The sequence below is a fragment of the Canis lupus genome, chromosome 15, assembly GCF_003254725.2.
Source record: "Canis lupus dingo isolate Sandy chromosome 15, ASM325472v2, whole genome shotgun sequence".
NCBI lineage: Eukaryota > Metazoa > Chordata > Mammalia > Carnivora > Canidae > Canis > Canis lupus.
This window is the reverse complement of record NC_064257.1, coordinates 13,964,183-13,991,453: the sequence shown is the minus strand read 5'-3', so window position 1 is coordinate 13,991,453 and position 27,271 is coordinate 13,964,183. Positions and strand designations below refer to the sequence as shown.

General features: G+C 55.8%; 1 long non-coding RNA gene across 5 annotated transcripts in view; it reads left to right on the top strand.

Moving 5' to 3' along the window:
• Positions 1-22,441, top strand: part of LOC112642547 (uncharacterized) — a 29,359-nt gene extending 6,918 nt beyond the window's left edge. Inside the window, exons 1-3 of one of the 5 annotated variants that reach the window (XR_007402487.1) lie at positions 6,417-6,574; positions 15,543-15,635; positions 21,891-22,441. This is a non-coding gene — a long non-coding RNA (uncharacterized LOC112642547). The other 4 variants (XR_004805375.2, XR_003125313.3, XR_003125311.3 and 1 more) reach the window with 4 other exon arrangements.
• The last annotated feature ends 4,830 nt before the right edge of the window (positions 22,442-27,271 follow it).

The window sequence follows — 27,271 nt, the reverse complement described above, 5'->3', positions numbered from 1 at the left end:
ACCCCTCCAGTCCTTGCAGGCACCAAAGCAATGGGTCTGAATCCCGGCACTTGCCCACCACGACCCCTTACTCTTCCCCCGTAAAGTCCACATTCCTCAGCTGGCGCTCAAGGCCCTACACGATCTGATCTTAGTTTACCCTTCCCGTCTCTCTCATGGCACAGAGTGTCCTGAACTCTCCTGTTCGCCTTTGCCAGGCTGTGCATGGCACTACCTCTAGACTCAGCACCCGCCCTAGAGGGTCCTCTTCCTCTTCAGAACTTCTTCACCCCCTGTCGTCCTTGCCTGACTCCAGCAGTGACCTGAAGGAGACCCCCTGGGAGACTCTGGACCTTGTCTGGGGGTGGGGCCGGGGGGTAGGGGTGGGCTGCAGAGGAGGAGAGGCTGGGGTGGGGGCTGTTCTCGGCCTCCCTCCGGTTGTCTGCAGAACCATCCTCTGAGGCTGGCCTAATTCCCTTCAGAGCCCGGCTCCCATCTTCAGGGTGGTGCTTAGGGAGCTGAGAGCCCAACGTTAATGCCTAAGAAAGTCGTGGGTGGATTAGAAAGCGAGGGGGATTAGGGCCAGAGCTGGTAGCTGATGCAGGAGGGAGCCCCTCCTCCTGAGGAAGAGGAGGCTAATCCTGCTTAGTGACTGAGGAGCCTACCATGCTGAGGAGGGGCCTTCCCTTCTACTCAGGCTGCCCAGACCTGGCCAGCTCGCCAGCCCTGGCCCAGCCCAGGCGGCAGCAGCATGAAGACCCCTCTCACCAGCTCTTTCTTCCGAACTTCTGGTCCGCTGGTGTCCCCCCAGGCCATCTCTGCCTTGTCCCTCATGCTACCCTAGACCTCTCTGTGACCCCAAACCTCTTCATCCCTATACCCCCATTCAAAGTGCTTCATGTAGCCACCCCCAGACTTACATGACTACACACTGAGTCACACACTGAGCCACCCCACCGAGACTCCTGCTGCCCCTGCATCTGTGCTGCCTGGAAAGTCTGTGTGGACGCTGCTGGGCTGCCCAGTGTCCTCATTCCTGTGGCCACCGGGGGCCGGCTACTCATGGCTCATGGTCAACTTCCTCATGGGGGAATGGGCCTCAGTTGCCCCACCCAAGGCTATGCCCTTTCCCTGGGATGACTGGTCAGCGCGGGAGTACAAGGTCTGGCCCCTTACCTCAAGCTTCCCATGGGACCGGCTGAGGCCACTGTTGCCCCAGTGCCACGGCTGGACCTCTCCCTCTGCCCAGTCCTGCTGCTTCGCACGCTTGGTCCCCAGAGCACGCCCCAGCAAGCCTCTTCTCCCTCTGGTCTCCTTAGGACGTCTTGCCCTTCGCTGGCTTTCTGAGTCTCACAGTTGAGGATGGAAGATGAAGTTGGCCACTGAAGGGCCTGGGGTTAGGAGCTCCTGAGCTCGATGCCCACAGTCAGCCAGGCAAGGGCCAGCAGCAGCATCCTCCTTCCCTGAGGATGGACCCTGCGGGGGATGGGGCCCTGGGTTTCCGTGGTGTAGGCCATCCTGTGGACTGAGCCGGGAGGGAGGGCTTGCCCCAAAGACCCAGCCTGGGGTCTTGGCCTGAAAGAGGAAGCAAGAGAAGGAAGCCCGCTCTGAGATTTTAATCTGAGTGGGGAGGCAGGTCACTTCCTGTGAGCCTGGTCTGAGAGGAGAAGTACAACTTTGACTTGGGAGCCCAGTCTGAGGGGGAATGACAGAAGGACAGCATGTTAAGAGCTGAGTTTGAGGGATCCCTGGGTGGCGCAGCTGTTTGGCGCCTGCCTTTGGCCCAGGGCGCGATCCTGGAGACCCAGGATCGAATCCCACGTCGGGCTCCCGGTGCATGGAGCCTGCTTCTCCCTCTGCCTATGTCTCTGCCTCTCTCTCTCTCTCTCTCTCTCTCTGTGTGTGTGACTATCGTAAATAAATAAAAATTAAAAAAAAATATTTAAAAAAAAAAAAGAGCTGAGTTTGAGGAAGTAGAGCAGGCTGTGGGCCAAGAGGCAGGCCGTGCCCCGCCTGCCTGCTCCCAGGGCCTTTCGCCACTCGGTCAGCCCAGGTCCTCCTTTGCCAGGCCTGGCCTACCTTCCAAGGGGCCAGCCAGCCGGTGCGGTGCCTGACTGTGGGAGGACCGACTTTCTAAGTTAATGACCCGGGTGTGCATGAGAGGAATAGGAAGGACGCCTACTACCTGGCTCCTTAGCTCCATGAGGCTTGAAGCCGTGACATGAGGGGATAGAGCACATCCTGGATGCAGGGCCTCTGAGAGATTCTGGTCCTTGGGTAACTCGGGAGCAGGGGCAGGGAACTGGAACTGGACGGATTGACCTCTGAGCCAGTTTGGGATGCGGGGGTCAGTTGGGGGGGAATGCTCCCACTCTGTTCCCTACCTCTGATGGACAAATGCTAATGACATTACCAGCGATTGACCAAAAACGAATAAATAATTCAGTCTGGCCTGAAAATGGGAGAAAAGTACTTAAATGCTATTGACAAGCCAGTCCCTGGCCTCATTACCCATGCAGACTCAGGCCTTCACATCGACCATACCCCCCAATTCCTTCAAACCCCACTGTGGGCAGCCTTAGGCCTCCCTCCCACCAGCCTGGCCTAAGTTGAGAGTGTGGAGGGTGACCTGAGGAGACCAGGGAGAGAGTGGAGGCTTGTGGCCAGAGGCACCCCTAGAAAGGACCCCAAGCAGTCTCTCAGGTCCTTCCCCACTCCTCAGCCCCTCGAAGCAGCTTCTGTCCCCAGGAAGGGTGGCCCTGGCCAGTCTCTCTCCAGCTCAGCCCCAGGTGTGCATGTACAGGGAGCACAGGCGTGTTTGCACATGCACACGCAGAGCCCAGCAGCTGCTGCATCCTCTTCCAGGACAAGAGGAGTGGTGACCCCCGGGGCAGCTGTCAGTCACTGCACTCTCAGGGGTGCAAACTCATTAAACGTTTCCCTGCCTTGTCAGAGGGGCCCCCGAGTCCCCAAGTCAGGCCTGGGGAAGAAGAGGAGGAGGAAGAGGAGGAGGAGGAGGAAGAGGAAACAAATGTGCAGCTGATCCTTTAAAAGCACATCCTGTATTTCTGACCCCTGGAGAAGATGAGGGGATTATGGAGGGTGGGGATTATCGGGGGAAGGGCCTCACCATGGGTTCCTCCTGAGTCCGGATTTCCAGCTCCCAAGTAGCACATGGACCTCCCCCCAACCAGTAACTTTGCAAAACAGAACATTTCATGTTCTCTTAGAGTCTTCCTCTCCTTCCTTGGCTGTCTGGGCCTGACTCCCCTTCCTGGGGGCTCCTCTGGCATCATCTGGTCTCTTCAGGGGAGCCCTAGAGAGGCTATCATTCCTCTAGTCCCATCCCTCCTGCCCACATGCTTGTACTAGAGTCAGGAGCCTCCAAAAGGCTCAAAGCGAGAAGCGAAGCCAGAGAATGGGGAGCCTCAGAGGTCCTGCAGCCCAGCAGGCAAGCTGCCTCCTGCTGGGCAGCTCTGGAGCAGGATGGGGTGTGGGGAATGTGGGAGGGAGGACTGTGAGGTAGGCCTGGAGGTCCAGGATGCTTCAGAGGGTCGTAGGGTGCGCTTCAGCACAGCCCAGGATCTAGTTCTCAAAGGGACCCCATTCTTTGTGAGCCAAATAATTTGCTCCTGGGTGTGGGCAGAAGCTCTAGTGGTCCTCCCTGCCTATCACAGGTAGCTCGATTGCCCTCTCACTTCCTTTGGAGACAGGAACCCCCACGCTGCAGTGTGTAGGGTTCTGGCTGGGGTCACCAGTCCTGGCTTCTCTCCTGGGCTCCTCCCTGCTGGGATCAGAATCCTGCCCTGACTAGGGCCTGAACTTCCCCAGCCCAGCTTCTCCCTTCCACCTCCCCCACTCCACAAAGCCCAAGGGCTCCTCAGCGTTCCCAGGGACAGAACCCCCACCCACACCCCTCTCGAGTGAGCTGAAAAACTGCTTCCTACTCCCTTTCTCCTCAGTGTCTCTTCCCCCACTGGAGTCCCACGGGGAGTCATTTATCCGGATCGACTGGCTCTCCTCTGTGCAAACATCTGCAGGAGCATTAACAAGCCTAAAACCCAATTAGCCTTCAATTACTCAGGCCTCAGCCAGATTTTCTGTGATGGGGACAGGGGTAAGGAATGTGTCTGGGCACTTCCTGGTTGGAAGCCACCCTCCTTCCTGGAGGCCACCCCCCATGCACCACTACTCCTGCCCCAGCCATTCTGCTTCCTAAGGCCTCTCCTGGGCCTTACTACCTTCTTGTCTTCCTTCCTCCTGCCCTCCCTTCCTCACTCCTCTTAGAAAATCATTGTTCTCAAGTGTACATAACTAATACATGGTTCAAAAAAAAAAAAGCTCATTCTAGAAACATAATGCAGAGGCATTGGTCAAGATCCTGGGGTCCGGGATGGAGCCCTGTGTCTCGGGCTCCCTGCTCAGTGAGGAGCCTGCTTCTCCCTCTCCCGGTGCCTGGCGCTCCCCCTGCTTGTGCTCTCTGTGTCAAATAAAATCTTAAAACACACACACACACACACAATGCAAAAGAATACAAAGTGAAAAGCTAAATACCCCCCCATCCCTAACCCCTGAATCCCACTGACAGTAACTGGGGGTTCTCCTTCCTTCCAGCCATTTGTATACATTTACACACACACAACCCCCACATCGTGTTAAGTGTTAAGTGATTTTTTTTAACATTTCAAATTGGAACCCTACTATTCCTATTGTTTAATGACCTACTCTGGTTACTGAAGGACATGTGCTGTGTCTTCCCAAACCAGGGCCGGCAGGTCCAGCTCCTCCTTCTTCCTGGGTACCTAGTCTTCCGTGATATGGCCACACCGCGATGCCTTAGGTTGTCTTCGCTCAAGGTACTGCTTCATGGCAGCAACCATCCCTGTCCTTACGCCACCCTGCACACAGGCCAGCGCTGCTGTGGGACAGATGCCCAGAAATGTGCAATTGTTCAGCCCCTGGGATGCATATTTAAAATTTTGCTGATTATTGCCAAAATGCCCTCTGCCTCCAGACCCTCCAGGGTTGTGGGAATTTGTACCCCCAGTATCCATGTCCCTACTCTATCAATACTGGGTATTAGCTTTATAAAATGTATTTTTTCCCCCAACCAAATAGGGACAGCGACATCCAGTTTCATTTGTACATCTCTTTCCTCACCTTTTACTTCCAAGTCTCACTCCCTCTTTCTCCATCCCTCTTCCCGCCTTTCCTCGCTCCCTCCTCCAGCTCCTCTCTTTCCCAGCCTCCTTCTTCCCTTCCACATCTTCTTTCCATTCTCTTCCCCACATCATCTCATCCCTTGCCTCCCCCCTCCTCCCCTGAGTACCACAGTCCTGGGGGGAGGGGCATCCAGAGAAGCTATTAGCTCTGCCCCCCTAATACTCTGAGTCCCTCTCGCCTCTTAACACCTCCCTGAGCCTGGGCCTCTAAGCCCCATCTCTTTCGCGTCTCCCTCTAATCACTAAGGCTTATTTCTGATTTTCTGAAGTGACAAGGAGCTGGGTTTGGGGGGAGGGAGGGCTGTCAGCCAGCATCTCCCAGGATTGAGGGAGGGAAGGATCCAGGGAGGGAAGCCTGGTTCCTGGGATGTGGCGGTCTAGACTCCAGCGAGGTCCTCTTCACTGTGTAGAGGCCCTAATTCCCTAGCCCCTCTGCCTTGGTTTAGGGCTTCAGTTTCCACCCTCTGGGTGTTCTTTTAGGCTACTTTCTCTGGTTTCTGAAAAGAAAAAGAAAGAAAGAAAGACTCCACCCTCAAGGGAGATCCTGTGGCCAGAGCCTCTCCTCCCTCCCCTGCCACCACCCTGCTGCTCCCACCTCTTTCTACCCCACCCCTTTGATCCAAAGGTGGGAGACACCTCTGTGCTGCAACCCCCTCGTCTTCTGCTTTCTACCCCATGGAGATCGGGCTCTCCCCTCCTCTGTCCCAAATCCATCTCTCCAAAAGCTCCGTGAATTGGCATAAATTTAATTAAGGGCAGCAGCAAATCTCTTGTCATTTTAAAGACACTTAAGGTTTAAAATATGTGTTGAGAGTAGAGGTCTCAAGAGAGGTGGGATGAGGGGGCCAGAACTAATTTCAAGGGGTTACACCGGAGCCCCTGTTCTAGCTCCACCGTGTGACCCTGTCTGCTTGGTGTTTCTGAGCCTTCCTCATCAGCGCTCGCCACCCCCAACTTCTAGGAGGCTCAGCAGGAGGAAGGATACCTTGCTCCTGCCTGGAAGTGTTCTCCCTACGCTAATTTAATTACATGGCCTAACTGGGCCCAGGCTGGGGAGGTGGCTAATGGCAGCTGCCGAGATAGGGAGTAATCAAGAATTAATTACGGGTTTCTGGGGATTCCTGAGTCTGGGCTAGGGATTCCTGGGAGCCTGGCTATGGCTGGGCAGGAGTGTGGGGCCCCCTCCAGCTCCGCCCCCTGCACTGCCCCTGTCTCTTGAGGAGTGGAGGAGGCAGCAGGCCCTATTTCCAAAAGGCTCTGGGTGCAGGGCTGCTCCCAAGGCAGTCTTGGATCCATGGGATAGGGAGGCACAGCCCTCCTGCACTGATGGGCCAGGCCCCGGAGCCAGGCGTGGGCTGTGTGGAGCTGGACAGGTAGGTACCTGTGCCCTGGGTCTGGGCATTTCTCGCCAGGGGCTCAGCCCGTGTTAAAGACGGTGCTTCGTCTAGGCTGGGCAGGTGCAAAAGGAAATGGGGTTCAGCCTCTCGAGGCTGGAGTCCAGCAGCCCTGAGGGCTCCCCTGGGCTTTACTACCTGCCAAAGGCACGCCCTTGCGCGGGGTGGGGGGTGGGGGGGTGTTCCCCTCTGCTCCGGTGTGTGTGCGGGGCACCCAAGCGCTGCCCCAAGCTGGTGCCTTCATTTCACAGCTTTCAGGTTTGGGGGGAGGGGGGGAAGGGCCGCTCCTTCAGAAGCAGCTTTCTCTGAGCACCCAGCCTGGGTTAGCTCCGCAGGCACCATCCCATCACTTCGCCTTGCTTTCTGTTCTGCTCTCTGCTCGCTTCCTGCGTGTGCGCTGCCCCCTTCACTAAAGCCCCACTTGGTGGCAGAGGCAGCGTCCGTCTGGCTCCCGCTGGATCCCCAGAGCCGAAAACAGCGCTGCCCACAGCAGCTCTTTGGAGAAGGAAGAGCGCCCTCTGAAGCTGCTTCCTCACCTGTGAAATGGGGACGCGGCTACTGTGCAGGCCCGGAGGTTGGGGGCACTTAGAGCCTGGGCTCCCGGAGCGCTGCGCTCCGAGCCCGCCCTCGCCCTGGGGGGGGGGGGGAATGGGGGATGGATGGGGGATAAGGGATGGGAGGTGGGGGGATGGGAGGTGGGGGGGGGATGGGAGGTGGGGGATGGATGGGGGTGGGGGCGCGGGCGCGGGCGCGGTCACGGCGCGCCCCCCGCCGTCGGCGGTCCGCGTGGCCCGCGTCGTGGCCACCGCGGTCGCGGGCGGGTCCCGCGCTCCAGCCGGCGCCCGGGCCTGAGGACGGGCTGCGGGGGTGGAGGGCGCCCGCCGGGCAGGGGCCGCGCCCGCCGCCCCGCGCCCCGCGCCCAGCCGCCCCGCGCCCCGCGCCCCGCCGCCCCGCCGCCCCGCCGCCCCGCGCCCCGCCGCCCCGCGCCCCGCCGCCCCGCCGCAGGCCCCGCTCCTTCCCAGGCGCCCCCGCGCCGCCGGCGCTTTGAAGTCCCAATCCGGCAAATAGAGTCAATCAATTATGAAGGGAACAATCTGGCGGCCCCTCGGGGAGCGGCGGCCGAGCGATCCCGGGGGATTAGGCCGCAAATCGCGCTGAGCCTCCCTAAGTGACAGCGAGAGAATCGCGCGCGGCGGCGGCGGCGGCGGGAGCGGGAGGGAGCGCGGCCGCTAACCCGATTATGCAGATCCGCGGGGGGCGCGGATTAGGCCGCGGGGGCGGCTTCGCCCTAAGCGGCTCGGGGATTTGGGAAAAGTTTACTCGGGCGGAGGGGGCGGAGGGGGCGGAGGGGGCGGAGGGGGCGGGCCTCCCCCGGCGGGCGGCCGCGCGGCTCCCAGCGGGGCGAGCGGAGGCGGGTCGGCGGGGCCGGGCGGGGCCGGGGAGGGGCGGGGAGGGGCGGGGCCGGGGAGGGGCGTGCGCCGCTCGGACGCCCCGCGGCCGCCCCCCTGCAGGCGCAGTACACGCGCGCGCTCGCCGAGTCGCGCACCAGGGCCCACGGGGACCCGAGGCGCACAGCCCCCGCCGCCCCCTCCCAAGCGCCCAGGACGGCGGAGAACACGCGGAGGCAGGTGCGCCCACGCACCCACGCCCAGCATCACACGTAAGCCAGGCCCGCCGTCGCTCACCCAGGCGTGCAACACACGGGCTCCCGGTCACCCTCACAGACACACAGGCGGACCCTCTACCGCTCACAGACAGACACGCGATCCTATATCCAGATGCGGCACCTCCTGTGATCCTAGTGGAAGCCCCCCCCCCCAGGACTATGACGTCAGCGACACTGTGGCCCGTGCAGAGATGTGGCCAGGTGCACAGCCTCGCAGGACCTTCCCCACCCTTTCCCTCGGAAGGACCCTAAAGACAAGTGCGTGCTAGTGTCTGTGAATATGTGTGTGCTTGAGTGTGAGCCTGCCACAAGAGCCCATATCTCCCAAGTCTGCACTTACTCTTGGGCTTTTGCAATGGGGCCTTCTCAGGGCAGGTGGGCAGGAGGGAGGGAGGGAGGTATGGGCTGGGAGATAAGCTGGTTCCCCTTGACTACTCTGGCTAGTGAGGGGCAGAGGTGCTGGCATTCTCTCTACGGGCTGGGCGTCCAAGACTTTCCTCGCCAGGTCCTCTGGGCCTACTGCTTCCTTGAGGTGCAGTCAGGGAGGCGGTTGCAGAGAGGGTGGTAGCTTCCCCTTCTCCATCTGGGAAAAAGGCACAGAACCCAGCTACAAGCCAACCCCAGGCAAGATGTCAGGAAAGCCCCACTCTCTTTTTATCTGTAAAATGTTCCATATGTGTGATCAGTGTGTGTCCAGGGAATATATGTGCTTTGATGCTCTGTGATGTTCATAGTCTTTGTGTATGTCTGGGGTACTATGTCTGCTTTTGGACAGTGTGTATTCATGGTCACTGGTTTGTGTATTCCTAGCCTCACACCCCTCACACAATATCACAGCCACACATAATAACTGTAGACACAGAAGGTGCTCATCCCGCACACACAAAATGACCATGGACATACACTTTAACACACACACACACACACACACACACACACACACACACACTGAGCTTCTGAGAGAGGCCAATCCTTTGCATGCACAGACAGTAAACACTAAATGGAGTTGCCTTCTCAGTTCTCACAACTGCTGCCTAGGCGGCAGAGGGCAATCGCCATGGCCTGGAGGGCACTGCACTCCATGCCCTAGGCAGTGATAGAGTGACCCTGTGGCTGACTCAATCAGCTAATGAGTCTTCAGCAAGCAGAGCACTGGCTGCTGCCCCCACCCCTGTCCTGTAGGCACATGTGTGACTCCGTGCCCATCACACACACCATTGTTATTGGGAAGAGCATATGTGTGTGTGGCCGGGCGGGGAGGGGAGAACCTTGCCCTCAGAATCTGGGATCCACCTGGAGGTCTGGGCTGACCCCTGGATCCCATTCAGTCGAGGGAGAGGGGATTCTGTGGTAGGATGAAGATGTGCTCTGGTATTTCAGGCCACTGGGGATGGTAGGAGGATATTCCCCTCCCTGGGCCTGAGCCCCTCACTGGCCTTCCTTCCCTGATCCAGCCTTTCTGGTCCTGAACCCATTGAAGGAAAGGCTAGAGGACCCTGAAGAAGAAATTCTCCTGAGCATCCCTGACCCACTGGGCAGGACCTGCCAGCAGGCCTGGCACCAAACCCCTGCTGAGGTGCCCAGGTGGGGGTGCATGTGGCAATCAGGCCCAATTTCATGCTCAAGAAGGATTCCTCTGGCTGCCTATGGGGCAGATCTGATTCCTCGGCTGCAGGGAGGGCTTGGTCAGAAATAATCAGCAACCAGGCTGTAGGGATGGGCCTCCTAGGTAGGATCCCACCTCAGGAGTACACAAGGGGGAGGCCTGCCTGTAGGACTAAAGAGAATGAGGATAGGAAAAAGCCTCCCCATCTGGACACACCTAGGGGGCCTCCAGGTGTGGGCTCAGAGGACCTCAGTGGTCCTCAGCTGGGCTGGGCCTTCCTTCCCTGCCAGCCTGTCCTGGTCCATATCCTGCTGCATCGCTTAATATATGTGTATCCTTGGATAAGGTACTTAACCTTTGTAGGCCTAGGGCCCAACTTTAAAATGGGGATAAAATAATACCTTCCTCATAGGATACATATAAAGAAAATGTAAGGCATGTAGCAGGGTGGCTGGCTGATAGTAGGTACCCAAGCTGTGAGCACTGTGTTACTACTATTATTTTCAGAAGAGCAGACTGCAGAAGGACTCTAACAGCCAATGGTGTCTTGACATACCACCCCCATCCCCACCCCTGAACCCCAAAACAGGAGGGAGGCTGGGGAGAAGGGATACATGGGGACCACTACAATTCCTCCCTCCCCCACTCAGGCTTATCACCTAGGAGAGCACAGAGGGGATGGGAGCCAGTCTGGGCAGCCTGCCCTGAGGGGAAGGGAGCCTAGCTATCCCCTTCCAGCCCAAGTACACGTCTGAGGAGTGGATGGGGAGAGGAGAAGCCAATCTGAAGTGGCTTAGCGGCTCAGTTGTTTCAGGCCAGAAGCCATTACCTTCCCGGAGAGAGAAGCCCATGGCCCATCTGAGGCTAGGGGCAGGGGCTAGTGGAGTACAGATTCGAATGAGACTCCAGCTCCGCCTGAGGCCTCCTTGCTTCCCCCCTTCCCTTTCTCTGACCAGGTGAAGAGGCCAAGGCCAGCGGGCTCTTCTCCAGCCTGGGCATGGGTGGGCAAGTGGTCTCTGCCCACAGCACCACCATAATTGATCGCACCTACTGGGTGCTAGGCCCCCAAGCATCTCCTGTTTACTTTGTGCCTTTGCCACAGCTGGACCCCAGCAGGGGCCTTTTCAAGAAAGTCATCCAATTATCTAGCCTGGGGGGCAAGACTTGGTAGTGGGAATCAGAGGATTTCCATATAGGGGGGTGCTGGGGTGGCTGCCTGCCGGGTGTGCACAGCAAGCATGCTGTTTTACGAAGATGCCCTCCTATCTAGGTGGATCGGCATCGCTGGTGATGAAGGCGAGAGCTAAAGCCACCGAGCCACTAAGGCACCACCCTGGGTTCAAGCTCAGGGAAAGCATTTGTCTACCAAATCCCAGGCCCAGAAGCCACTCCAATTCAAGGTGGCGATCTTTTGAGTCACCCTCAACGTGGGTAAAGAGGGGCAGAGGAGAGCTTAAACCCTGGGTTTGGGCTGTGTGCCCATTCTTACCCAGGACTGGGGTTGTATCCAGCAGATTCTTCAACAGCCTGAATCCAGAGCATCCTGGGGAGGACATCTTTTGCCTCTTCAGTAAGAGCCTCCCTCACCTTCGCCAGGTGCTGTGGAGCCTCTGAGTTGGGCCCGAACAGGTGCTCCTCCCAACTGATGCCACTGAGCCTTCTTCTACCTCATGCCCCTCCAGTCCTATCCCCTGCCTCTGCTGCTCTTGGTCTCTCTGTTTCTATTTCTATCTCGCAGGGGCTCCTTGTTTCTGACTCTATCTCTCCATGAGCCTGTGAATCTGTATTTGAGTCTTTGTCTGATTCTGTATCTCTATCTGTATCTGCAACTCTCTCTCTCTGGCTCTTGCTTGTCTCTCTTTGCCTCTGATTTCCTGTCTCTGAATCCTGGTGTTTCTCAGTCTGTGTCTCTCTATCCCTGTCTCCAGGCTTGTCTTTCACACTGGATAAGTCTCTATATGGCTTCAGGAGATCTTTATGGTCAGGTTCAAAGGTCACTGTAGCTCAAGAGCTGAATGGAGAGGGAAAGCTGGCTTGTTCTGAGGCTGGGAGACAGGGTGTCCTGGATGCTCAGTGTTCCCTCTGGGGGAGTTTTGTCCTCCAGAGTTTGCACTTGTACTCAGTCTGAGTCAGGTCAGAGATACTCTGAAAGTTTTCAAAGGCTTAGCCTCCCACTTTAGACTATTTCAAGGGCAGGGCTTTGTCTCTATTCAGACAGGTAGCCAATCTCTCTGTAGGCTCCAGCTTCTCTTTTATGCCGTGAGAATCAGTAGAGATGGCTTTTGGAGTAAACACAAAACAAACAAGCAAAACCCAGGTTCAAATTCTGGACCTGCTATGAATACACTCCATGATAATGGGTAAGTTATTTGATTTCTCCCAGCCAGGGACATTCTCCTCATCAGTGGGGATACGAACAGTGCCTATCTCTCCAGATTATGGTGAAGATAAAGTGAGATCATGACTAATACACTTGACAGAGCCTGATTCAAGAACTGGAAGTCATTTTTATTGGGTTCCCTCATTTGCTTATAGAGCCCAACAGAAGCATAGGCCCATAGGATCTTGCTGAATGAATACAGATTTTCTCGTTGTTCATTTCCCTACTTTCTTTCTGTTTTTCTCTGTCTCAGTGCTTAGACAGGATGGGTCATAAGAGCCACTTGAGCACCCTCTATGTACTCAGCCTTGATCCTGGCTCTGCAGGCTCTGCAGGTGGCTCTGTAAATCATAATGAGATCCAAATGTGGGGTTTGGCCCAGCAAGTTGGGATGGTCGTTGTGAAGTCTTAGGCTCTGAAAATAGTAAGACACTCTGAAAATTACAATGGGATCTGTAACAGCGATAGGCTCAGACATCAGGGAGGGGATGTGCTCTACAGATGGTAATGGGCTCTGTAAACATTGATGAGTTTGGCATACAATTTCAGGCTCTGCAGATAATGCTAGGCTCTGCAAACAGTAATGGGCCTGGTGAATAGGAACAGGTTCTGCAAATGGTAATGGGCTTTGCAGATAGTGATGGGAGTGGCAAGTCATGAAAAAGCTGAAGACTAGTTCTTACCTGTAGAGAACAAGGGGGAACCTGTGGATACCTAAAGAGCAAGACTCTGTCTCAGTACCACGGACAGCAAGATCCACCCGCTTCCAGGCTCCACTAGGCTCATCTGTCCATTGTTTTCATTGTGTGTTGATGTGTGTTGGGGTCAGGGATGGAGGTGGGGGGTGTCCTGGAGAAGAAATGGGACAAGGAGAGGAATGAGTCTGTGTCTCCACCCTCAAGCCTTCTAGTAGGCTGAGAAGACAGACTTCTAAGATGCCAAATGGAGGGGATTGTGTCTGTATTGACAAATCTGCTCTCAGCCAAGCTATTTGTGAGGTAGAAGATGTCTTTCCACATTAGAGGCTCTCAGAATGCTAAAAGGGTGTTTAAACCATACTGGGCCTCCTGGGGAAACTGAGAAGTCAGCTTTGCAAAGCACATCTTGCCCGCTCCAGCTGACCTTAAATTCTGGCTGGTGCCTGAATAGCTTTGTAGCAATTTAAATTTCTCTGTCTGTCTTTTCCAGGTCTGGCCATATTAACAGATCTGTATGTCAGGGAACATTCATACCTCTCGGAGCACAGGGCCTAGGGAGGGCAAAAGCAAGATTCTGTTCTGGGTAGGCTGTGAGTAACCATGCTGAGGAACCAGTAGGGGTTGAGACTGGCATGGGACGATGACCATGCAGGTGAGACAGCCATGGAGATGGTGGTGGTGGTAATGTGCTAATAGAGGTGGGGAGAGAGTACGGGGGTGTTGATAATGGTGGAGGTGACAGGGAAGTGATGGCGATGGCCAAAAGGTGGCAGTACTGTAGGCAAGGAAGTAAGCCCCAGTGGGAGATAGCTTGGTAGAGAAGCTAAGAATTTGGCCTGCGTTTGACTTCTGGTTCTGACATTTGCTAGCTGTGTGACTATAGGCAAGTTATTTACCTTTTCTCTGCCTCAGTTTCCTTATCTATAAGATAGAGATAATAATAATCCCTACTTCATCAAGGGCTAAATGAGTTAACATGTAAAATACTACCCCCCCAAAACACACACACACACACACACACACACACACACACACACACACACACCATGTAAAATACTTAGAGCAGGGACACCTGGGTGGTTCAGTTGGTTAAACATCTGGCTTCGGCTCAGGTCAGGGTCCTGGAATCCAGCCCCATGTCAGGCTCCCTGCTTCTCTCTCTTCCTCTACCCCTTCTCCCCATTCATGTGCTCTCTCTTGCTCTGCTCTCTCCCTCAAATAAATAAATAAAATCTTAAAAATAAAATCTTAAAAATAAAATAAAATACTTAGAGCAGCGCCTGGCATAGGGTGAGTACTATGTCAGTGACAGCTGCCGTTGCTCTTAAGGAAGGGGGAGGCAGTAATGATGAGGACGGAGATGGTGGCAGTGATGTTGATAATGGTGAGGGCACAGATGGTAAAAACAACCCTGCAGTTTATAGAGTGCTGACCACGTGCCCTGCTATTGGAAGCACTTTGCATGTAGTAACTTGAATCCTCTTAACCCTATGAGGTGGCTAATAACCCCGTTTAAAAGGTGATAAAACACCTTTAGGCACAGAAGGGTTGAAATACCTGATGGAAGGTACACAGCTGGTAATTGAAGGAGCTCCAGAGCTATGCCCTTGACTCCTTGCTGGCTGGAGACCCTGGCAGACTTGGGGATAGCAAGGGTGAGTGCTGGGGGCGTGGGAAGGATGGTGATGGAGGGAGCTCAGCATTGGTAATGGTGACAACAGAAGTGATGACAGCCCAGCGGGGGTGGGGGTTGGGGGGTGAGGGGGAGGGGGGAGGTGCAGGTGGGGGGGCAGTGAGGTCCTGCTCCAAGAACACCCCCTGGCCAAGCTCCCAGCAGGGCTCAGGGCTCCCAGGCAGCGAGGTGGGATAGGAACCCACAGTTTCAGCCGCTGAGAGGAGAAGGGATGGGCTGGGGCTTTCCATTTCTCCAAGGTCCCGTCCTTCTGGGACTTGGCCTCCTTGGATCCGGATCTGGGAACTACCCAGCCCTCGCTACCTACCCCCTCCCTTCCTGGTCCAGCAGCACTAATGGCAGGGGCGAGCCACCCAGCCCATCCTAGAACTCTCCGGTTTGCGGTTTGCGGCTGCGAGGGGGAAGCCTTAATAGAGACTCGGCCTCTGCGCCGCCGCTCTCCGCCCCGCCATCCCGTCCCTATTATCAGCACCATCAGCGGCGGCAAATGACACTCTCGGAATCTTGACTCCAATCTGATGCGTGGTCCCCGGGGCCCCGGAGAGGTGCAGGCCAGCCAGGCTGGGGGGCTGGGGAGGGGCTGCGCGGTAATAGGATGTGGCTGAGGATGGTCTATTAGCAGCACTGCTGATGAGCCCCCTTCCCGGCCCCTGGGCGTCCCCATCCCTGCTCAGCCAGGCACCAAAGAAGCCTGGGGGGCGGGGGGGGGCAGGGGGGTGAGGCGGGAGGCTGCTGGGGGTTTGGCTGGGCCATCTTTAAGCCTGGACACCAGGCTCCCTTGGGAGCTTGTGGGTGGGAAAAGGGAAGTTGGAGAAATAAGGCCACTCAGACAGTGTCTTAGACCATGTGTCTGGGGAGGAGAAGAGTTGGTCTGAAGGTGGATGATCTTTCCCTTTCAACCTAGGAGTGTCCCAGGGCCCAGGGTTTGGAAGGAGCCTCAAGAAGCATCCCATCCAGCCTTCCATCTACAGAATCTTCTTGAACTCTCCCAGGCATGGTAAGCTCAGCATCTTCCCAGCCACCTTGTTGCTTTAGTGCTCCCTTATTTGGGATCCTGATTGGCTTTTCTTGGTACCTGAGGTCCCCTAAGAAGCACTCACCTCACGACCAAGACAACCTCACGGGATTTGGGGACAGAAGATCTGTATCAAGTCTGCTCACCTGGTCCTCACCCCTCTCCATGGCCATAGATCTTCTGGCCTTTGTGTGTCGTGTGTGTGTGTGTGTGTGTGTGTGTGTGTGTGTGTGTGTAAAGGTTCTAAGAGGCTGGGAGCCCGATGGCTAGACCCGTTCCTGGGCCCCTAAGAGGCAGGGGAGGTAGTGGGCAGAGCCCTGGGAGGGTGCAGGACACCCAAGTCCTAGCCTGGCTTGTCTGCCAGGTGACCATGGGGCAGTTACACTTGCTCACCCAGCCTCCTCCCCCACCTCCACCTTCAAGGGCCCTTCCTGACAAAGGGAAATAATGAACCTGGCTTTTCTCAGGGGGCTGGGCAGATAAATGCTTTGGGAGGCAGAAATCATGAATTTGGCACTGGACAATCTGAGAGCAGAGTCTAATACCCCCTCCACCCGCACATACACAGCACTAAGCAGGTGGAGGAAGATGAGGCTAAGAGCAGAAAGTGAACTTGCCCCCTCACTTCCTTGGGCCTAGCTGTCAGTGTGGGAGGCACCACGAAGGGGTCTTTTCTGCCCTGAGGGTACCTGGCAGGCTAGAAGCCTGAGTACCCCTGCCTCTATCCCAGCTGGACAGGGCTCCCTCTGGGCTTTGAACTGGGAGAGAGAGGCTGAACCCAGTTGAACAAGGATCCCTGGGCCCAGCAGAGGCGGAGGAGTGGGAAGGAGAGGAGCCCAGGTCCTGGCTCACAACCACAGGTCCTCCCCTCCCCCCAGGCCTGGGCTTCCGACCACAGCACTGAGCTCAATCTGTTCTGCCCAGTGCCCCTGCCATGCCCCACAGTCCAGAGGCCACAGACATCCCGGCTGTTTGCCTCTGCTGCGTGCCTGCCCTCAGTGCCCCAGCAGGGGCCTGGCCATCAGTCACAGGGCTGGCTGGACACACGGTTGGATGTGGCCCAGCAGATGGCAGGCGGCAGGGGGCATTTGACTTCCTGCTCATGAGCCCTTGGTGGCCTCTTTTCACTCTGCATCTTTCCTGCCCCCTTTGATCTTTCTCAGCTCACCTGTGTCCTCACCTGTACATTGCTCTCCTTTTCTCATCACCTGTGCCCATCTCACCTGTCTTCTCACCTGTGCCCCTCTGATCTGCCCCCCTCTCTCCTCCCTCCTCAGACTCCTCTCCCTGCTCCTCCTCCCCAGTCAGTCACCTCTTCTCTTTGCCATTCTCCTGTTAGTCTCCCTCAGCCCCTTAGGGACCCAAAAGCCAAGATTCAGCCTATGGAACTCCATCTCCCTAACAACTGCTCCTACCTTAGCCAGGCTATTGCCTTCTCCAGGTGGCTGCCAGTGGAAAATTGGGAGCCCAAGCAGGACACGTTTTTTTTTTTTACTCAACCAAGGGAATCCAGAGGTGGGAGGTGAGAGGAAGAGGCCTTGGGTGATTGGGGCCCGGCAGGGAGCTACCGAAGGATCCTGGCTGGGGCGCCCTGGGGAGAGGGCGCAGTTTGGGAGGTCAGACAGCAGGGGGCGCCCAATCCCTGCTCTAGTCTCCGAACCCACCGCGGGAGTCACTCAGAGCTAGAATGATCCAAAGACCTAAGTGTTGAGTACACTGTGGGTGGGAACCCTCAGAAAGGGGCCAGCTTTGTCCTGGTCTGAAGTTGGCCTTGTATTGTTAGCTTTTTAAAGAAACTTGCCTGTTGCTCAGAATAACTACTCTATTTGAAATCCTGCAAGGATTGAACTTGGGGCCTCAGACCTCTGGGGAGAGGGAGGAGGAAGAGGTGCTGGCATTCCTTGGAAAGGGCCATCTCCCTGCCCTCCAGCCCCCTTAGGAGCACTTTCCTCTCATCTACAGGCAGTGTCCTCCCTCCCTGGACTTCACCCCTACATCAGCTGGGGGAGGCAGTAAGCTCACCTCAGGCCCACGGTGTCCCCAACGGACCTGTCTGGTGCTCAGCAGTGCAGAAGCAAGGGAGGGGCTGGGGTGGGTAGACCATCCCTGTGTGGCAGTGCGGCTGTGTCTGTGACATTTTAATATATAATGTGTGCATGTGAGTGCACAGGTGTGTGTGGGAGAGAGAGATTGGAGAGAGAGAGAGAGAGAGAGAGAGAGAGAGAAAGTGAGAAGCACACCAAGGTTCCTTAGGTTCTTTGCTCAGTGAAACCTCTGCCAGGTGCTGTGGTGCATCCTCCCCCCCCCCACTCCTTCAAGAACGGCCTGAATCTGGGTGTGGGGTCAAAGCAAGTGTGAGTGACATTGACTCCAGCTGCATGGAGAGGCCTCTTGGGACCTGCACCACCATCCTCTTTGTCCTCGCTACCTAAAAGCCCACATAAGTTTAGGAGGGAAGGCCCAGCCTCAGGACTTGAATAATATCATAATAATTATGGCTCTGGGTGGGACAGCATGAAGGGCCTAGAAATGGCTTGGAGAGGACCCAGGCATCTAGAGACAGGGGGTGCCAGAGCAGACTTCCTGAAGGAGGCTCAGCCTGATGGCGAGGGGTCTTTTAGACAGCCCTGGGAGCTGGCAGGCAGGAGGGGTGGGCTGGCACAGTCATTTCAGGACCCAGAGACACCTTTCTAGGCCTCCCATTATGCTGGGAACTGGAACTGAGCTCCTCGGTGTAACACCCCCTCCGCCCTAAGCAGGCCATGGGAGGTTGGTAAATATCGTAATCAGATTAGTGGAGTGGAGGCGGCGGAGGCTATGGTGGGAAAATGTTTCGGGCTGGCCAGGCCCCCACCCCTCTCCTGGGAATGCAGCCCTCTTGCCCTGCCCTGTCCCTCCACGAGGGCCCCAAAGTCACCCTGGCTCTTCAGTGGCCTCTGCTGGCCCCAGGTGATCCCACCTGGCACCTGGCTCTCCCTGGATCTGGTGGAGATTTCGGAGTCCTCGGGGAGAGATGGAGCAGCAGAGAGCCCAGCCCTGCTGACACCCCCTGTCCCAGGGAAGCTGGTCCTCTGGGCTGTTCCCTCAACCAGCAGGGCCCCTGCCCTTTCCTCTGGCCACCACGACGATGTGCTTACCTGTGAGCCTGGGCTGAGGCCAGGATCCCAGGGTGATCTTGGGCTGGAGGGGGTGTCTGGTGGGAGGCGCAGGGGTTCATCAAGGTTGAGTAAGAGTCACTTCCCTCTTCAGTCTTCTCCATGGCCAAGCTGAGGACTGGTCAGACGGAGTGGAATGGGGCAGAGAGCCAGGCACACCGGGTAAATGGCAGGGGCATCAGGTCAGACAGGGGGTTGGGCAGGGCTGGGAGATCTCCGAGGCAGGAGTGGGGTCTCAGGGGAAGAGAGCCAAAGGGCCCTGAGGCTGGGGAATTTGGGGCTGGGGAGGAGAGGTGGAGACATTGGGAGTCCGGGAGGTATTAGGGGACAGGGGATTGGGAGCTAAAGGATTCGAGCCTGGGATGCTGAGAAATGGGATACTGGGAGACTTGGACGCTAAAGTCAAGGAGCCACGTGTTGAGGGACCAGGGTTCCAAGACCTGAAAAGGGGGTCAGGTGTTCGGGGCTGAGGGACAACCCAGTGGAGCTGAGCTGGGACAGAAAAATAGAGGAGCACATTGTCACTGAGAGGGAGAGGAGTCCCCAGGTGGACAGGAGGAAGTGCCGAAGGTCCCAGGCCAGGCCTCCCACATCCCCCCATGGCCAAGCTGTGGCCACTGGGGCAGTGGCGGGCCTTTCCTTTTCGGGCTGTCAGAGCGGGTTAGGCTCCGGGAATTGGTTCCCTGGATCATCTCCTGGGAGCCAGCCCCTCCTGGCAGCTTTGTTTGGCGAAAGCGCAGGGATTAGTGGGGCTGCCCCCACACCACCTCCCGGCCGCCAGCTCCTGGCGCTTTCATCCCTGAAGGTCGCTAAAGCCGCAGTGCTTTGAGATTAGGCCCCACAAAGGGGCCCCTTGTGCTCTAGCCAAGCCTGGGGGGCAGGGAGGGGAGGGGGTCCCAATAACTCGGCCTAGACTGAGCCCCTGAGACAAATCCTTCTCTCCCTCCCTGGAGCATCACGGAAGGTCCCCCTGGCCAAAGGCCGAAGACCCCTCCCATCTCTGCCCCCAGCTCAGAGACTGTCTCCAGTGGACCCTGGCAAGGGGACATTCAGGCCAGTTAGAGGTGACCCCCCCCCCCCGCCCCGGCCTCATCAGCTCTGCCAGCATGTCAGCATCCACCTGTGGTCATCTCAGGCTAGAGGTGAAGGGGGTGGAGGGCAAGGAGGGGTGGGGGTACCCAGGGTAAAGGTCAGAGTGAGTCTAGGACCACAGACTGAGAAAGGGCATCTGTCTAACCTGCTATACAGCAGATGGGGAGACCAGCCAGGGCTGGGGAGAGAAAGGGGCTTGTCCTGGGTCATTCCAAGTCGCTGGCAGAGCTGAGGCAGAGATGAGGTGAGCTCCCTCTTTTACCTGGTGTCTGAGCCCAGGTCAGGGGTCAGCAGGTGTTCCTCTGCACTGCTTTGTGCCTCTTGCACAGAACAGAGTGATATTTTTAAAATGCGGGGTCCTGCATAAAGTTGCCAGCCATTAATTTTGCCATATGAGGTCCCTGAAGGAAAGTTACCAACTGTTCTCAGCCTCATTTCATAAAAGAAAGGATATCAGAACATCAAAAAAGTTGAAAAGACATCATATCAGAATGGAGAGGATAGAGCTTCATATTGAATAGGTGTAGCTTTTTGCACAATTTCCTCTAAAATTTTTACTTTTTTTTTTTTTATTTTACTTTTCTCTTGTTGTTTGGGCAAACCATCTTAGGACTCCTGGACCAGGTGCACATGGAGAGGGTACCTGCCCCAAGGGGCTGGGGTGTGTCCGGGCCCCAGGCCTGCCTACCTCTCAGTGCCAGGGGCAGGTGGGGGCGCTAGTTGTTTCATGTCTCACCCTGGGGAGGTGGAGCGAAGGGCCAGTGGGACTGGGCTGCTTCTCTGTGCAGTGAGAGCAGGCTTCACCTTGTCCCCCTCATCACCAAGGAGACCTAGGAAGAGGAGGGGGAAGGAGCAGGCCTGACCGCGGGTCGATAGAAGAAAATTTCTTCCTGTCTTCTTGCTCATAAAATGTTTGTGGCCAACATATTGCACAACATTCCCAGAGAGGCCACAAAAGGCAGAGCTGGGCTGGCAGGGTCAAATGGAGCTCATGGAGCCCAGCCTGTCTGCTTAGCCCTCCACCGGGCCTGCCTGAGGTGATCGGGACAGGGAGGGGCCCAGGGGCACTGGGGCACTGGTGGTGGCTATATGGGCTTAGCTTGAGGAACATCAAAGATGCTCGATAAATTCCTTGTGAGAAAGTGTCCACAGGGAGGGATCCGCCAATGAGAGGTAGGAACTGATGGTATCAGCTGAAACTCATGTGGGATTTATAACATACCAGGTACTGTGCTAACTGTGAACTCATGTAACCCTTATGACAACCCTAGGAGGTAAGTGCTATTATTTCCCCCATTTTACATACAAGAACACTGAGGCACAGAGGTTGGGTGACTTGCCCACAGTCACACAGCTAGTCTGGCTCCATGGCCATGCTTGGAATTACTGTGCAATTATACTGTTATACTGTGGCCCTGAGCAAGGGTTACCTCTGTGTGTCCACCATCACCTGGCCATGCCTTCCTCACACGGGATGCTCCATGGTTTTCCTGGGGTTTGTTTGGAAGCATCAAGAGATGCTTGCCATTTTGCAGACACTGGGTAGAGTGGAAGCATCCTCTTGCTTAGTTGTGGTAGTTTAAGAAATATGTCCACAGGGATGCCTGGGTGGCCCAGCGGTTGAGAGTTTGCCTTTGGTTCTGGGTATGATCCTGGAGTCCCAGGATCGAGTCCCACACCGAGCTCCCTGCATGGAGCCTGCTTCTCCCTCTGCCTGTGTCTCTGCCTTTCTCTGTGTGTGTGTGTGTGTGTGTTTCTCATGAATAAATAAATAAAATCTTTTTAAAAAAAGAAATAATGTTCCCAGATTCTTTGATACTTCTTCCTTTGAGTGGTGGAGGTTCACTGTCCTCTCCTTGAGTGTGGGTTGGACTCAGTGACTTGCTTACCAAGACTAGAACATAGCGGAAGTGATGGGATATCACTTTTAAGATTAGGTATAAAAGATTACAGCCTCTATTTTGACCTCTCTCGCTCTCTCATATTCCAGCCACCATTTAAGAAGAAAGAAGTCCAGGCTACCTTGCTGAAGAGCCTGCATGGAGGAGAACTGAGGCACCGCAGCTGACAGCCAGCACCAAATGCCAGCCATGCCAAGAAGCCCTCTTGGAAGAGATCCTCCAGCCCCAGTCAACACTTCAGAGGGTGTAGCCCAACCAATACAACTGCCAGCCACAAGAGATCCCCAGGCCAGAACCAGCTAAGCTGCTCCTGGATTCCTGCCCCTCAGAAACTGTGATATAATATAGGTGTCCTTCGCTTTATTGAGCTTTGCTTTATTTTAGTTTGTCGATACTCTATTCTTTTTATGAATTGAAGGATTGTGGCAACCCTGCATCAAGCAAGTCTATCAATGCCATTTTTTTCAACAGCATTTGCTCACTTCATGTCTGTGGCACATTTTGGTAATTCTTACAAGATTCCAAATCTTTTTGTTATTATTATATTTCTTAGCGTGGTCTGTGATCAGTGAGTGTGACCTGCTGAAAGCTCAGATGATCATTGGCATTTTTTAACAATAAAGTATTTTTAATAAGGATATGTACATTGTTTTTTATTTTTTTGAAGATTTTATTTATTTATTCATGACAGAGAGAGAGAGAGAGAGAGAGGCAGAGACACAGGCTGAGGGAGAAGCAGGCTCCACGCAGGGAGCCTGATGTGGGACTTGATCCCAGGTCTCCAGGATCACACCCCGGGCTGAAGGCGGCGCTAAACCGCTGGTCCACTGGGGCTACCCTATTTTTATGTTTTTAGAAGATTTTATTTATTTATAAATAAACACACAGAGAGAGGCAGAGACATAGGCAGAGGGAGAAGCAGGCTCCCCTCAGGGAGGCTGAGATGCGGGACTTGATCCCAGGACCCTGGGATCATGCCCTGAACCAAAGGCAGATGCTCAACTACTAAGCCACCCAGATGTCCCTGTACATTGTTTTTTAGATATAATGCTATTACTCACTTAACAGACTACAGTATAGTAAAAACATAACTTTTATATGCACCAGGAAACCCAAAATTCATTTGACTTGCTTCATTGAGATATTTGTTCTATTGTGGTGGTCTGGAACTGAACTTGCAAAATATCCCTGAGGTGTGCCTGTAAATTGTTTGTTTTAAGCCACCTAAGTTTAGGAGTCCTCTGTTATGCAATGACGGAGAATTGATACATTTGGCCAATCTCATGGTCTGGAATCTCCCCATTAGAGCTTCACCTATGGTTGGGTTAAGTCCCTGTCTCCTCCATGTCTCCCCCCCCCCAATCCTGAGATAAGTAACAACTGCTAATGCCGATTTGCTGAATCAGTTAATAGTCCCAGGATGGTTAGGTGATGCCATTCTGGAAATGGCATGTGGCCACTTAATCATTCTGAACCCACCCAGGCCGGGGGTGGTCACCAATGAGCAGTTTTGACAGAATTATGTGACTTTACAGCTTTCTCATACAGTGGCTTCCAGACCCCCCAGCCTCACCCCCCACTTTAGTTGACAGCAAAGGTCCAGGGCAGTCATGGGGATGAAGCCCTGGGGAGAGCTGGATTGACTGGAGTCGGGCCCAGATTCCACAGATCCCATCTCGGGCTCTGACACTCCTGGTCTCTTTCCATTCCTCGCCCAGTAGTGGCCATAGCTGCATTCATGAGACCCACTGCCCCCCTTCAGCATCTTCCAACCTCTTTTCAGAGTCCCCATTCTCGGCTGGCCACCGACCCTGAGTCACCAGCTAGCGTGATGTGATCGTGCACATCTCAGGGCCATGGTGCACATATGTGAGTGTAAGATGTGAGGTGGGAAACATTTGTATGTAGACATATGCACTGGTGGCTTTCGTGAAGCATGCATTTGTGCACATGTGCATTTGATTTGGGTTTCTGGGTGGAAAGGAATGTGTATGCTCTTGTACTTCTGTGCGTACCTGGGAGAGTGTGTGTATACATACCTGAGGATCCGAGGATCTGCACGGTGGCTTTATAGGGGCCTGTGCGCTTCAGTCAGTGTGTCTGTGCAACTGGGATATGTGGCTGTGTGTCTGGCTTTCCCGGGCCACGTACCAGCACTAGAAGCGCCTGGACTGCGGTCCTTAAAGGGTTAAGGGAAACAGGAGCCGCCATAACTCTTAATCATAGCTTTGCAAGCTTAGCCAGTGCCCCTGTTGAAAAATGTTTCAAAAAGCAAAATAAATGATCTTTTAGTTACAGAAGTATTGATTTTGCCCACATCTAGTAATAAAGAGCAAGTCACCTGTAGCTAAAACTCTTGTAAAATATATTTTATACTCTAATAGTCTGCAGATAGAGTCACCCGCTGAGCACAGATGACAAATCTCCCCAGCGCGGCCTGCGCCCCCCATATTTCACGTCAGGGACGCAGTGGTGGCGCAGGCAGCGACATAGCTGGGTCTCCCTGCGGGTGAAGACACGGCCTAGTTGGCTACAGGAAAAGAAGAAAGTCAGGTTCCTGGCACATGGTCCATTCCCCTGCCCCCACCTGGGCACTCAGCATCAACCTGGGTCATGGTAGAGGTTCAAGACCTCCTGTCCTTCAGAGAGAGTGCCCCTCCTCTATCCAAACCCCTTAGAAGGGGCGCCAACCCCCCCCCCCCAGCTCTCAGAGCCTGGCCACATCTCTCCTCTCCGTATTACCCAGCTACAGAGGCTGACAGTGTGGAAATGTTGAGGATCTAGGAGAAGAGTCAACAATGGGGTGGGGGCTCCTTCCTGGTTTGAAGCCAGCTACCCTAGGTATGCACTGACATGTCCACACATTTGCCACTTGCTGCTCACCCCCAGGCCTCCATGTACACTCAAAAAGACACACTTAGCCCCCAATGCATACATATATCCAGAGGGACACACCTGACATCCCCCCACCTGCACAAGTATACACCACTTGGCTTTATCGGTACAAGACACACACACCCAGCAGCTCACCTAGGACACATCTAGTCCCTTCATGGGGATCTGCCATATGTCTAAAGAACCACATCCACCCTACCCAGAGGATTTTTAAAAAGGAAGATTTCTGTCTGAAATGACCAAATAGTCACTTTGCTTTTGGGGCCTGAATATGTGGCATGCTCTTCTCTCATTATCTTTTATACATAGATAAATCTGGCCAAACACACCTCCTTTCATTTATAGCTCTCCCCACCCCTCCCTGCAGGTGGGAGAGGAGTTGCTTAAGAAGGGTGCCCAGATCTCCTCGCCTCCTTTACTTCCAGAGGGGGTGCATCCAGAGATGAAGCCGAGGCCTGGGAGGCCACACACCTGGTTCCAGTCCCTCTTCTGCACTGACCTGCTGTGTGGCCCTGAATTTCTCTGAGCCTCTGTTTGGATAGGGACCAACATTTTCCTCTGGCATTTATGCCTCCCCTCAGAGAAAGGCCACATAACTCACCATGAAGGTCCCTTACCAAGGTATTATTGGAGAAGTCAGAGTGCCCTCCCACCTCCACAGTTAACCAGCTGCCTTGGGCTGCCCCGATCCCCACAGTTAGGTTACCTGAGGGCAAAAGTGGTGGGAGGAAATTCAAAAGCAGGGTAGGGGAGACCCCTTTCCTCCCAAAGCTGGTAATTAATAGGGTTTTCCAATCCCTGATGGCAGGGGGATAGGTACAGGGGGTGAGGAGGGCAGAGAGAAGTGGGGGGGACCCTCTGGGAGTAAGAAGGTGGGAGTTAATTCAGGTAGTGTTGAGAATAAGGCTGAGACACGGTGGGAAGGGGCAGAAGCCCGTGGGGGGTTGGGGGGACGGCTGGGGACGTGGGGGAAGTGGGTAGGAAGGGGGGGGACAGGTAGGGACCCCCAGCTAGGGGAGGCAGGAGCGGCCTCAGGGTGAGTGCGTGTTGCGGGGGGCAACCAGCAGGGTGAGTGCGTGTTGCGGGGGGCTGACTTTGGGGTGGTCGGAGGGCCGGGAATTCGCAGGGGCATCCGAGCGGCGAGGGGCAGTGGGCATCGGAGGGAGGGGACGCAGGTAGCCGCCCGCGCAGGGCTGGAGCTGGGGGGAGGGCTCTTTAAGCGGCGGCCGCGCTAATAACCTGTCCAGGAGATGGCTCGTGGCAAATTGCTTTGTTAGTCTTGTCAGCGAGGCCGGGGCCGCCGTCAGCGCGCGCCATGGATCAAGATGATGAATCGCCGCGGACCGCGCAGATGCGGGCGGCCCGCGGCCCTGCCCGGGGGTGGGGGCGGGGACGGGGGCGGGGGGGCGGGGGGGACGGGGTGGGGGGGGCGGAGGGGGGGCCGCGGGGGGCCGGGCCGCCGCCTTCGACTCTCGAATAGGCTCTAAGCCGCCCGCCACCGCCACTGCCCCGGGGATCGCCGGCCGTGGGGCGCGGGGGGGGGTGGCCGGTGCCCCCCACGCGGAGCCAGGACTGGGGGCCCGACTCGCGCCTCATAGGGATGCGGGGGACAGTGGGGTTCCGCGAAGGAGCCGGGAGGGGCACGGCCGCAAGTCTGCGGGGCGAGCCTCTTCCATGGGGCCGGGGTTCGCCGCTCGAGGGTCTGGGGCGCCCACCGAGCGACCTCTTGGGGCGTCTGCCCCCTTCCCTCTGGCGCTGTGAGTGGCCGAGGAGGCCAGAGTCCTCCTTGAGGGTGCATGTGGGGGCGGCGGGGCAGGGGTTGGTGCAGCATCGCTGCTCTAAACTGGGCCCAGAGCTGGGATTTTGGGGAACCTCGGACCCTCACTTCCCAGATCTTTCTGCACAGGTGGCTGGGACCCCGTGGTCTCAGAGTCTCCAGGCCTAGCAGCACCCGGTTTTCTCCCAGGTCCCCAGTTAACCCATCCCTGCGCACCCACTGCCTGGGTCCAGTTTAGAAGCATCTGCCCCAACAGGCCTCGCAGCCCGCACAGGCACAGTGCGCATTCACATACCGTGTATTTAAGCCTGCACGCACGTTATGCACAAATATAGGAGTACATACATGTAACTCCCATGCCCGAAACTCTCAGGGTAATGAATGCACACAAACATACTAGCGCATCCCGAAATGCACTGCTTCCCCCACTCCCAGCCCCAGCAACCCAGGAAAATCTTTTGGGGGCGGGTCCCCAGCCAGTCTGGGGACGCCTTCCTTTTAAGCCCTTTGAAGGTGTCAGCCACAGCCCCGGGGGGCGGGGAGGGTGGGAGGTTCCAGGGGCTGGCAGGGGAGAGAAGTCCTGAATCATTTCTACTTCTTAGCTCCTGTCTAGACGGTGGCACCTTTGGAATCATTTTGTTAAATCAGTAAAACCCACCCACCTTGTGGCTTGCCAAGCTCCCCATCACCCCAAGCCTTCCTAAAGGACACCTTCCCTCTGCCTCTCCTCTCTCATTTTCCTCTCTTTCTGTCCCAGCCTGTGCCAGAGATTTTGTTCACCTCCCCCCCCTTCCCCGC